The following is a 9,589-nucleotide window of genomic DNA, read 5'->3' as shown; positions in this document are numbered from 1 at the left end:
CCTCAATTAGATATAGTACTTTTGCCACCATTTCCGTATTCTTGGTAAAATTAAAGGAGGTGAAGGACTTGAAACGAGAGACATTCTCACAAGCTCACCAATAGAAACAGTGGTTCTTTTTTCTATTTCAATCTTCCCTCATCTTCTTTTCAGCGTTCTACTAAGTTTTATTAAAGTTAATCAATCCCGACAAATCTGCTTATTCGGGTTTGAATTAGGTTTAGATTATCAAATTACTAACAAGTTCTTATCGCCAAATAGATTTTATAATAGCTTTACACACAACCGAAAATGAGCATTACACTGCGGATTTCATAAACCAAGACCACATTTTTGCTTCAATCAATTGAGGTGTGGTCGAAGGCAGATGGTGACTTTTGCCACAAAGCAATAAATTAGTTAGTGAGAGAGAGCGAAAGAAAGAGAAGAGAGAGTGAGGGGGGGGGGGGGAGTATGTGCGTGGAAACAAATAAAAATTCCGATAACAATAATAATAATATAAATGGACATACAAACATTACTTCATTTTCTTCCCATGTTATATAAATTATTATATCCTACATAAATTAAATTATGTATGCTGATTGGTTTAAATAGCGTCATGTGACCAAACATATTCTCACTATTTTGCGATGATGTCGAAAATAGAACGCCCATCGAAGAAAATGTGCTATTCCGTGACGTCAATGATGGAATAGTCGACTATTCCATCATTGACGTCACAGGTCATTGACACAGATCATGCAATTTCTCGGGTGCACCGGTCAGCGAGTTGACTCTACCGTGCAAGTCCCGCGAAGGGACGGCGCATGCACAAATCCGCGTTCCGCTGAGCGCATGGTTTCGGGAAAAGTAGATCAGCCTGCGCAGCGCGTTATCTATAATACAGATTAGGAAAAGATGAACTACGTCTACAAGAGTAGATAAACTATTGCTCTACCTTATTCAGTTATTAAATGTAGGATATAAAGCAAATATACCAGGCCTTTATTTCGAAAGTATAGAGAGAATTATTTATCCTCGGTTGTACTGGCCAAATTACTATTTTTCCCTCGGGGCTTCGCCCCTCGGGAAAAATAGTAATACCAGTCCAACCTCGGATGAATAATTCCCGCTATACAAAGCCTGGTATATCTGTACACTATTGCTGCTGCTACTACTACTATTACTACTACTACTACTACTACTATTACTACTACTACTACTACTGCTTCTACTGCTCCTAAACTACTACTACTACTACTACTACTACTACTACTACTACTACTACTACTACTACTACTACTACTATATACTACTACTACCACTACTACTACTACTAATACTACTACCACTACTACTAGTAATATTCCTACTACTACTACTACTACTACTTCTATTTCTACTTCTACTTATGCTGCTACTACTAATAATAATAATGATACTACTACTACCACTACTGCTGCTGTTACTGCTACTGAAATCACAACGTTAACAACATTAATAAATTAATTCATGTTATATTGATAAGGATCAATAAAAGATGGATGAGAAAAGAAGGAAATCCCTGATTAAATGATTGTAAGCCTGTATTATATTTAGTAGACATTAACTGGGAGTTTGTGGTGGAAGAGATATAGTGAGGTGAACAGATATAGTAAGTAAGAAAGAAAGAATGATTGATAGATAGATAGGTTAAGAGATAGGGAAAGAGAGAGATTAGCAGGGCGGAGTAGGGGAAATAACCACTAACAAAAACTCTCTCTAACTACATGTCGCATTCTGTTCATTAAAAAAAAAATAAAGAAAATGCCATCAAGGCTGTTCGTTCATATTCCCTAAATTTCCCCACATATCGATGAGTATCGATTGTTCTACCAATTTCACACTCTAAGGTAACCGCAATGTTCGTTAATTCTACCACGTTCGATCTATTATACAACCCATGAGAATTAATCTTCCATAATCCTTACTATATATAATTCGCCAAACTCACTTTCGCTGTGTCCGTCATGCTATTCTGGGCCTGATTTTCTCTCTTAATGTCTATGTGGTAAAAATACATTTATTCTTAGTAAAATTGTGCACAAATTTCCAAGAGGAAGTCTAATTTAAGTAATTTTGACTATGGGGGGGGGGGGGCGATATTTTAAAATACGTACCTTTTTACGGCTTGCGTTGTAGTCAAAGTTGCTCTATGACATTTTTGACATTTACCAAAAGGAAAGACCAGCACATTTTTGTGCGCACATCAGCATCCCGCGTGTCACTGTGGATTTTGCTTGCAAAAGCATTTTTCCCACGAGGTCAACAAAATTTCTATGGATATTATGGTGATTACCATTACATAAAAACATGCATAAAAACATCTTGGACTTTCTGATTTCACAGATTCAAGTAATCTCTACAACGGCCCTTTTTGGGTTATTTTCCCCCACAATATATTGGATTCGAAGTTTTCATTGAACACTTTGCAAAATATATGCAATCGTAGTCAGCTTGCTGGGTCATTTGATGGACAGAAACCGATGAACCGGCAGTAAGTTAAAGTCATTAATTTTGCACTTTGCATGTGAACCAGTCTATAGATGAGGGAACTGCCATTTGGTCTTGGTGAACATACTGTTAAAATAAGAAGTCCCCAAAGAAAAAGGTCAGTCACAGTCGGGTGCAAATTTCTATCACAAGCAAAATAACAATTACTATCGCTACGCGGAGGGGGGGGGGGGGGGGGCATATTGTTAAGTAGATCTAAAACACCCCCCAAAACACCCTTATCAAGCTGCATAAACGGTAATGTAGAGCAATATTGTCAAGCAAATCTAAAGCACTAAGGGAAAAAAAAAATTGCATAGCACGCCATATCAAAGGTAGGTGATGTTATTTTTGAAATTAGGTCCCAAAATCAACTAAATTAGATCTACTTCAGGTAGGTTTTCATAACTACATACAAACTACACAGTAAAAAAAAAATATACAACGCTGTTTACAATATAAACCTTACAGTAATTGTTTAAACAGTTTAAACAAGTGTTTAAATATTAAGCAACACAGATTAATTTTCAATATCTAATCTTCAATAAATTAAACATGATTGTTTAAACGGTTAAACAAATACTGTAAGGTTTATATAGTAAACAGCGTTGTATAAAATCTTAAACAGCGTTTTTACTGTGTATACACATTTCATACACAACTGAATCAACAAACAAGCTAAAGATCCATTGCCTTTCAAGATTGAGGTTGACGTTTAACATACACACAATAACACCAAATCAATTCAAATTACTGAATTCATTTATTCATATCAAAATGAATATTTACATTGAACGCATGTTTCAAATTCAATACACTTTATTTCATTTCATTTATTTTCCATCTCCAACAATCATTTACAATAAGTTTTGTTACATACATACTTTATTATTATACATTCTAAAAATATTTGGTAAAAATTCTCCATGAGGGTAATTATGTGTCCAACCAACATTGGGCATTTCTTTGGGGCATTTTTATTTATCCAGTGTGATGAAAATTTTGCCCATTCTAAAGTATTTGCTGCTTATTTTTTAACCTTACTGGACAATATGCTTCCCGCATTGAATGAAATACTGCCCCTAATTGGTTGGACACATAATTACCCTCGTGCTGACTAAAGTTTTGCCCAATATTTTTGTACAGTGTATGCACTACACTATAGAAAACATCTCAATGTTACTTATATCGAGCTTGCCACAGACATTGGTATATCAGCTAGGAATAATAATGCTGGCTAACTACAGTGCGTATCAAAAAAAAGTTTACACTTTGAAAAAGCCCTGGGAATTAAAAAAATATACAACATGTGGGTAATTTTTTCACATATAATCTAAGGTTTGGGTCTCATCTATCCAATGCAAGTAAAAGTTTTGACAGAATATTACACTTGAGTGAGCACTGTCCATTTTTGTAAAGCTCGCAGAAATCTGTTTGCGCAGAAATGCTCGTTTTCACGCTGTATCAAGGAAAAAGGGCGGAATCAAATTTACCCTGCGAAACATTTCTCATACATTTCCCTTGCACTTTTAGTCAATAGAAATTAGACGGATACATTCAAGCATTTTGTAACAATTTTGCCACCCAAATTGAAATTTCAACACTTAGTAAGCACAACCTTTACCCTTTTTGTGCCAGCTGGATCTGAGGACATAACTAAATCTGAACAAAAGTTTATATCAGACATCTCTAGCATTTGTTCACTAAGTTTTTATCATTTATAGTGGGTTTACATTTCATTTTTATTTAATAATTGTTTCTCCACACCTTTTCCAAGCTTTACAATGATTAACAAAATGAAAATCAAGCCTAAGCCATTTCATGTAAATCACAGCTCGCTGTAAAGCAAATATCGTCACGATTGCCTCAGTGTGTGGGGGAGTGGGATGAGGCGCAATGCACTCTTCGTAGTGTTTTGGGCAAGGAAAAAGTTTTAAAAGGTAAAAGATATCTTCAAATCAATTTTAATAGATAAATTCAACTTGTTCTTCATGATTAAGGTCTACTTTTATTCGCATAACTATTTCAAAGTTCTGCGCAAATCATTTTTCACTAACTTTTCAAAAGTAAGTGGTGTTCACTCAAGCGGAAATATTTTTCGACAGTTATATCGTCATTTGCTTAAAGGTATTGTTTAACTTTGTGAGCAGCCGATTTAAAAAATTCTCAAACCAAGATGAAACATGTGTACAAGTGCATGTATTAGAACTAATAAACCCTGAAAACAACCATTATTGAGAATGAAAAGCTAAAACTACAAGGCAAACCCCGATTTTGTAAATAGGCGTCTTATAGACGCCTAAATAGTACACATAAGTGTATGGGATGAAATTAAGATGGTGTTTTCGGTCACTTTATATTTCAATTTTTGAAGCACTGAATAATTATTTTTGAACGCAATTTTTTCTGGGCTTCATTTTTGTAACATATCACAGACACAGGTGACAAGTGTGACCTTCTAGCTCAGATTTTTTAAAAGTCAAACCACTGTTAACCAATCACTTTAAACGGATCTGTACCAATGTTACAATGTGGACAAATCTTCAGGATATTACAAATGTATAATTTTACAGGATTTTTTATAAGTGTAAACTTTTGATACGCACTGTATATAGCGCACAGGTCCACCTTTCAGTGCTCGTGGCGCTTAATTAATGTGTGTATCTCCGTTACGAAAATCACTCTGTGCTTCATCACTTGCTCAAGACAAAGGCACGCCCAATTTTGAATTATGTCACCCATTAACGACGGTCATCGTCCCCAGGTTCATTGACTGTACCGTACAGTGGCACGCAGACGAACTGGTTTCCCAAGATGACGTCGTTGTCATAATCGTTATAGGTGTGCAAAACAAGGATATGATATATGATCATTCTATAATAATCTTGAATGCGTCTATATTGTGAGGACGTACCGAGTTTTTCCAGCCAATTTTCATCCACCGAATGATTCCCGCGGGACCATTCGGGAGAGTCGATGCATATCCTGTTCAATTTGTCTTCTTCGAGAACTTTCTTTTCCTTTTCTGCAATCATAATCATGTACGTATAGTCCCTTTCACAGATGAAGGCGGGTATCAACTCTAAAATAAGTATAAATTCCTAATGATGATGTGGGAAGTAATATGATAAAGGCTTACTTGGTAAAACTATGCTATGTTAAAGATATGCTTTTTTTTGGCAATTTCCCGACAAAACTCACCTTTATTTAATATCCCACACCCTAAAACCACGCATGTTCCTTTTATCCAATATTGAATTAATTCTTACTCAACCCCCTTATGGAAATGGAATAAGTGAACACGGAGGAAGTCATACTTTTGCCAGTAGACTCTCTGGAGTGTATTTTCATTTTGCGACCGATCGAATCTCGAAACGACTTTTATGAGGGTTGCACCCTGAAAATATGATCAATAAGTGAAAATCAACGCGAGTCAGCGCGAAATAAGTAAGGATGATAAAGAAGAAAAAAATAAAGAAGGGTGGGGTTTCTTTGCGAGTTTTGATTAGTTGAGCAACCACCTTCCCCCGGCAAACAAAATTATCATTGAAACAGCACGCAGCTATTCTATCGGTATATGGTTCCTATACAGTGTTTACGAAACTTAGAAGAGTTCAGACTTGCGAATATGTAGTTTGACATTAGTTCTTAAGGGATGCTCCAGGTTGAAGATATTAATATCTCAATAAATAAAATGCAATTCACAAAGCAAAATGATGAAAATTTGATCGAAATTTGATACCAAATAACAAAGTTATTTTTTTTTTTTTTTTTTAAAGCAGTATTTCTGCATTTATTAATAAATCAAAATTACAAATTTATAACAATGATATAAAATCAAACATACATACTGATCAAGTTACAAAGGTGACAATTGTATAGTAGTTAAGTAGATATATAGACATAATATTCATGTAAACAATAACAAATGAATTTAAATGCAGAGGCCAGCTATCGTAAGCTGAAAGCTTGAAATAATAGCAGCCAGGGGAAAAGAGGCTACATGGAAACCATAATAAAAATACCGGGTCTTTATTATTTAAAAGTTGTGTCACTTATATTGCTTAAAATATAATAAAAGGAAAGGGGGGGAAGGGGCAAGATGAAGTGTGTGCAAGTGAGTGCGAGTGCAGGTGAGAATTTATAAGTATTTAGATAAAAGGTACCTCTTTAGTGAAGCTTTAAATGATATAAGAGATGCAGCTTGTTTGATATCATTCGGAAGGTTGTTCCAAACATCCGGGCCGTGATGCCGTATTGTTTTGTGAGCAATTATTAGTTTTGGGTTTGTTAAATGAAAGTCAGATGAATGTCGAGTAGGGTATGAATGAATGTCTCTATTATAGACAAAAATATTTCGAAAGGGTGTTGGTATAGTGTTGGTGGAAAATTTGTACATAAAAATAGCAGTTTGATAAGTGTGAATATCGTAGATCTTCAATGTTTTAAAATCATGAAATATAGGATCAGTATGAGCGAGATAATGGGAGTGATGACAAATGCGAAGTGCTTTCTTTTGAAGGCGCAATATTGAATCGATTTTGATTTTGTTACTATTTCCCCATACAATATTACAATAAGATATATACGATAAGATAAATGAGTTATAGAGCATAAGTAACGATCTTTGAGAGATATAATATTTTAATTTATACAAAATGCCTATGCCTCTTCCTGCCATCATGCTTATATTACGAATGTTTTTCATTAATGGGTATATCATTGATGTAAATATTATCGCGAAATATATGTTTAGAATTAATGTGTTTGAAGTACATGAAATTTGTTTTATCTATGTTAAGTGAAAGTTTGTTTGATTTAAACCATATTGATAATTTCTTTAATTCTTGATTGAGAGTTGCAACAAGTATGTTTAAGTTGTAGTGTGAATAAAATATGTTGGTGTCATCTGCGAATAAAACATATGTAAGTAAGGGTGATGTGTTCACAATGTCGTTCATATATATTAAAAATAATAAAGGTCCCAGGATTGAACCCTGTGGTACTCCACATATTACGGGGCATATATTAGATGATTTGGATTTAAAATTAACATATTGGCGTCTATTAGCTAAATAATCTTTAAACCAAGATAGTACGATCCCTCTGATTCCATATGTCTTTAGTTTACTCAGTAATATGCGATGGTCCATTGTATCGAACGCCTTCGATAAATCCATAAAAACCCCAATAGTGTGCTCCTTTTTTGAAAGTGAATCAGTTATTTTATCATATAATTGTAAAATTGCATAATCGGTTGAATGGTTTTTTCTGAAACCATATTGATTGGGGATTAATAATTTATTAGTGTCCAAAAATGAGTATAAACGATTGTAAACAATTTTTTCAAGTATTTTGGAAATGCTTGGTAACAGTGAAATAGGGCGGTAGTTTACAATCCGACATGGGTCATCTTTTTTATATATTGGAATAATTTTGGCAAGTTTTAGCGATTCAGGAAAAACACCTTGAGAGAGAGACAGATTGAAAATATGTACAAGTGGAGAAGCCAGGAAAAAAATTATTTGTATTAAGTAGATATACACTTATCCCATCATGGCCACTGGATTTGCTGGGTTTTAAGGATCGAACAATTTCTAACATTTCCTGAATATTTGTAGGGTTGAAAAATAAGGAGTGTTCGTTATGGTTATCTAAATATTGTGAAAAATCATGGTCATTGGTAACAATTTTCGAAGCTAGGTTTGGACCAACATTAGTAAAAAATGAATTGAATGCGTTTGCAATAACACTGGGGTCTCTGATGTGGTCACCATTTTCTAAAAATTCATCATTGTCTCGATCATCTTTTTTCTTACCTAGAATGTCATTTATTGTATGCCATAAAGTTTTGTTATTGTCTTTATTGTTTTCAATTTAGTAGTTATGGGTTAGACCTCATACCAATTTTGGTGACCTTTGACCCATGACCTTTGACCGCATGACCTTTGACCGCATGACCTTTGACCCCAACTTCCGGTCACTGTTGACCCCGTGACCCCACCTTCCGGTCAATCATGACCTTTGACCTTTGGGTACGCGGTAAACAGGAAATTGGATAATGGAGCGCGGGAAGCGATTTTAATTGGATAATGGAGCGCGGGACGCGATTTTAATTGGATAATGACTCCGCGTGGGGACGCCATCTTAATTGGATAATGAAGCGCAGGACGCGATTTTAATTGGATAATGACTCCGCGTGGGGACGCCATCTTAATTGGATAATGAAGCGCGGGACGCGATTTTAATTGGATAATGACTCCGCGTGGGGACGCCATCTTAATTGGATAATGAAGCGCGGGGACACGATTTTAATTGGATAATGAAGCGCAGGACGCGATTTTAATTGGATAATGACTCCGCGTGGGGACGCCATCTTAATTGGATAATGAAGCGCGGGGACACGATTTTAATTGGATAATGACTCCGCGTGGGGACGCCATGTCAGCGTCTTCGAGGTACACGTTCTGCTGCAAGAACTGAGAGTAAAGATCGAAAAAGATGCGTTTGACTGCCCAGAGTAGTTTCACGTGAGCCTTTGCTTTAGCGTCTTCTCCTTCCATTCCTTCTGAGATGTATTTCTGATATTTTTCGTCTCTCAAGTCCTCGGTGGTTGTCATGGCTTGCTCTAACCATCCTCGATAAGCGAGGTTGTCTTCAGTTTCTTCCATGTTTGCTGTCATTGACGATTCGTGTCCATCGCTTTCTGATACGCTCGTTTCGGAATCATCGTTGGATTCTTCAACTCTTTGCATTTGAGAGGATGGGTCGGAGTCTTCATCTTCACTCGTTTCTTCTCCAGTATCATGCTCATTTTGTTCATGCCTCTGCATATCATACTTCCTACTAAAAGTTTTATCGCATCGTGAACATGCGTAACGGTTGGACATATCCAACGTATTCATGTTGACTCGATGATTATTTGTTGGAAAATGAAGAAAATGAACGTTAAACCTTGTAATAATACGTAATCATGAAACGCGCGCGAAGGTACTTCGATTACTCACATATTTTTATGGATTCTTACGGATTTTTACGGATTTTTACGGATTTTTACGGATTCTTACGGATTCTT

This window comes from Lytechinus pictus, chromosome 5 (assembly GCF_037042905.1).
Source record: "Lytechinus pictus isolate F3 Inbred chromosome 5, Lp3.0, whole genome shotgun sequence".
Taxonomy (NCBI): domain Eukaryota; kingdom Metazoa; phylum Echinodermata; class Echinoidea; order Temnopleuroida; family Toxopneustidae; genus Lytechinus; species Lytechinus pictus.
Note: the sequence above shows the minus strand (reverse complement) of the source record.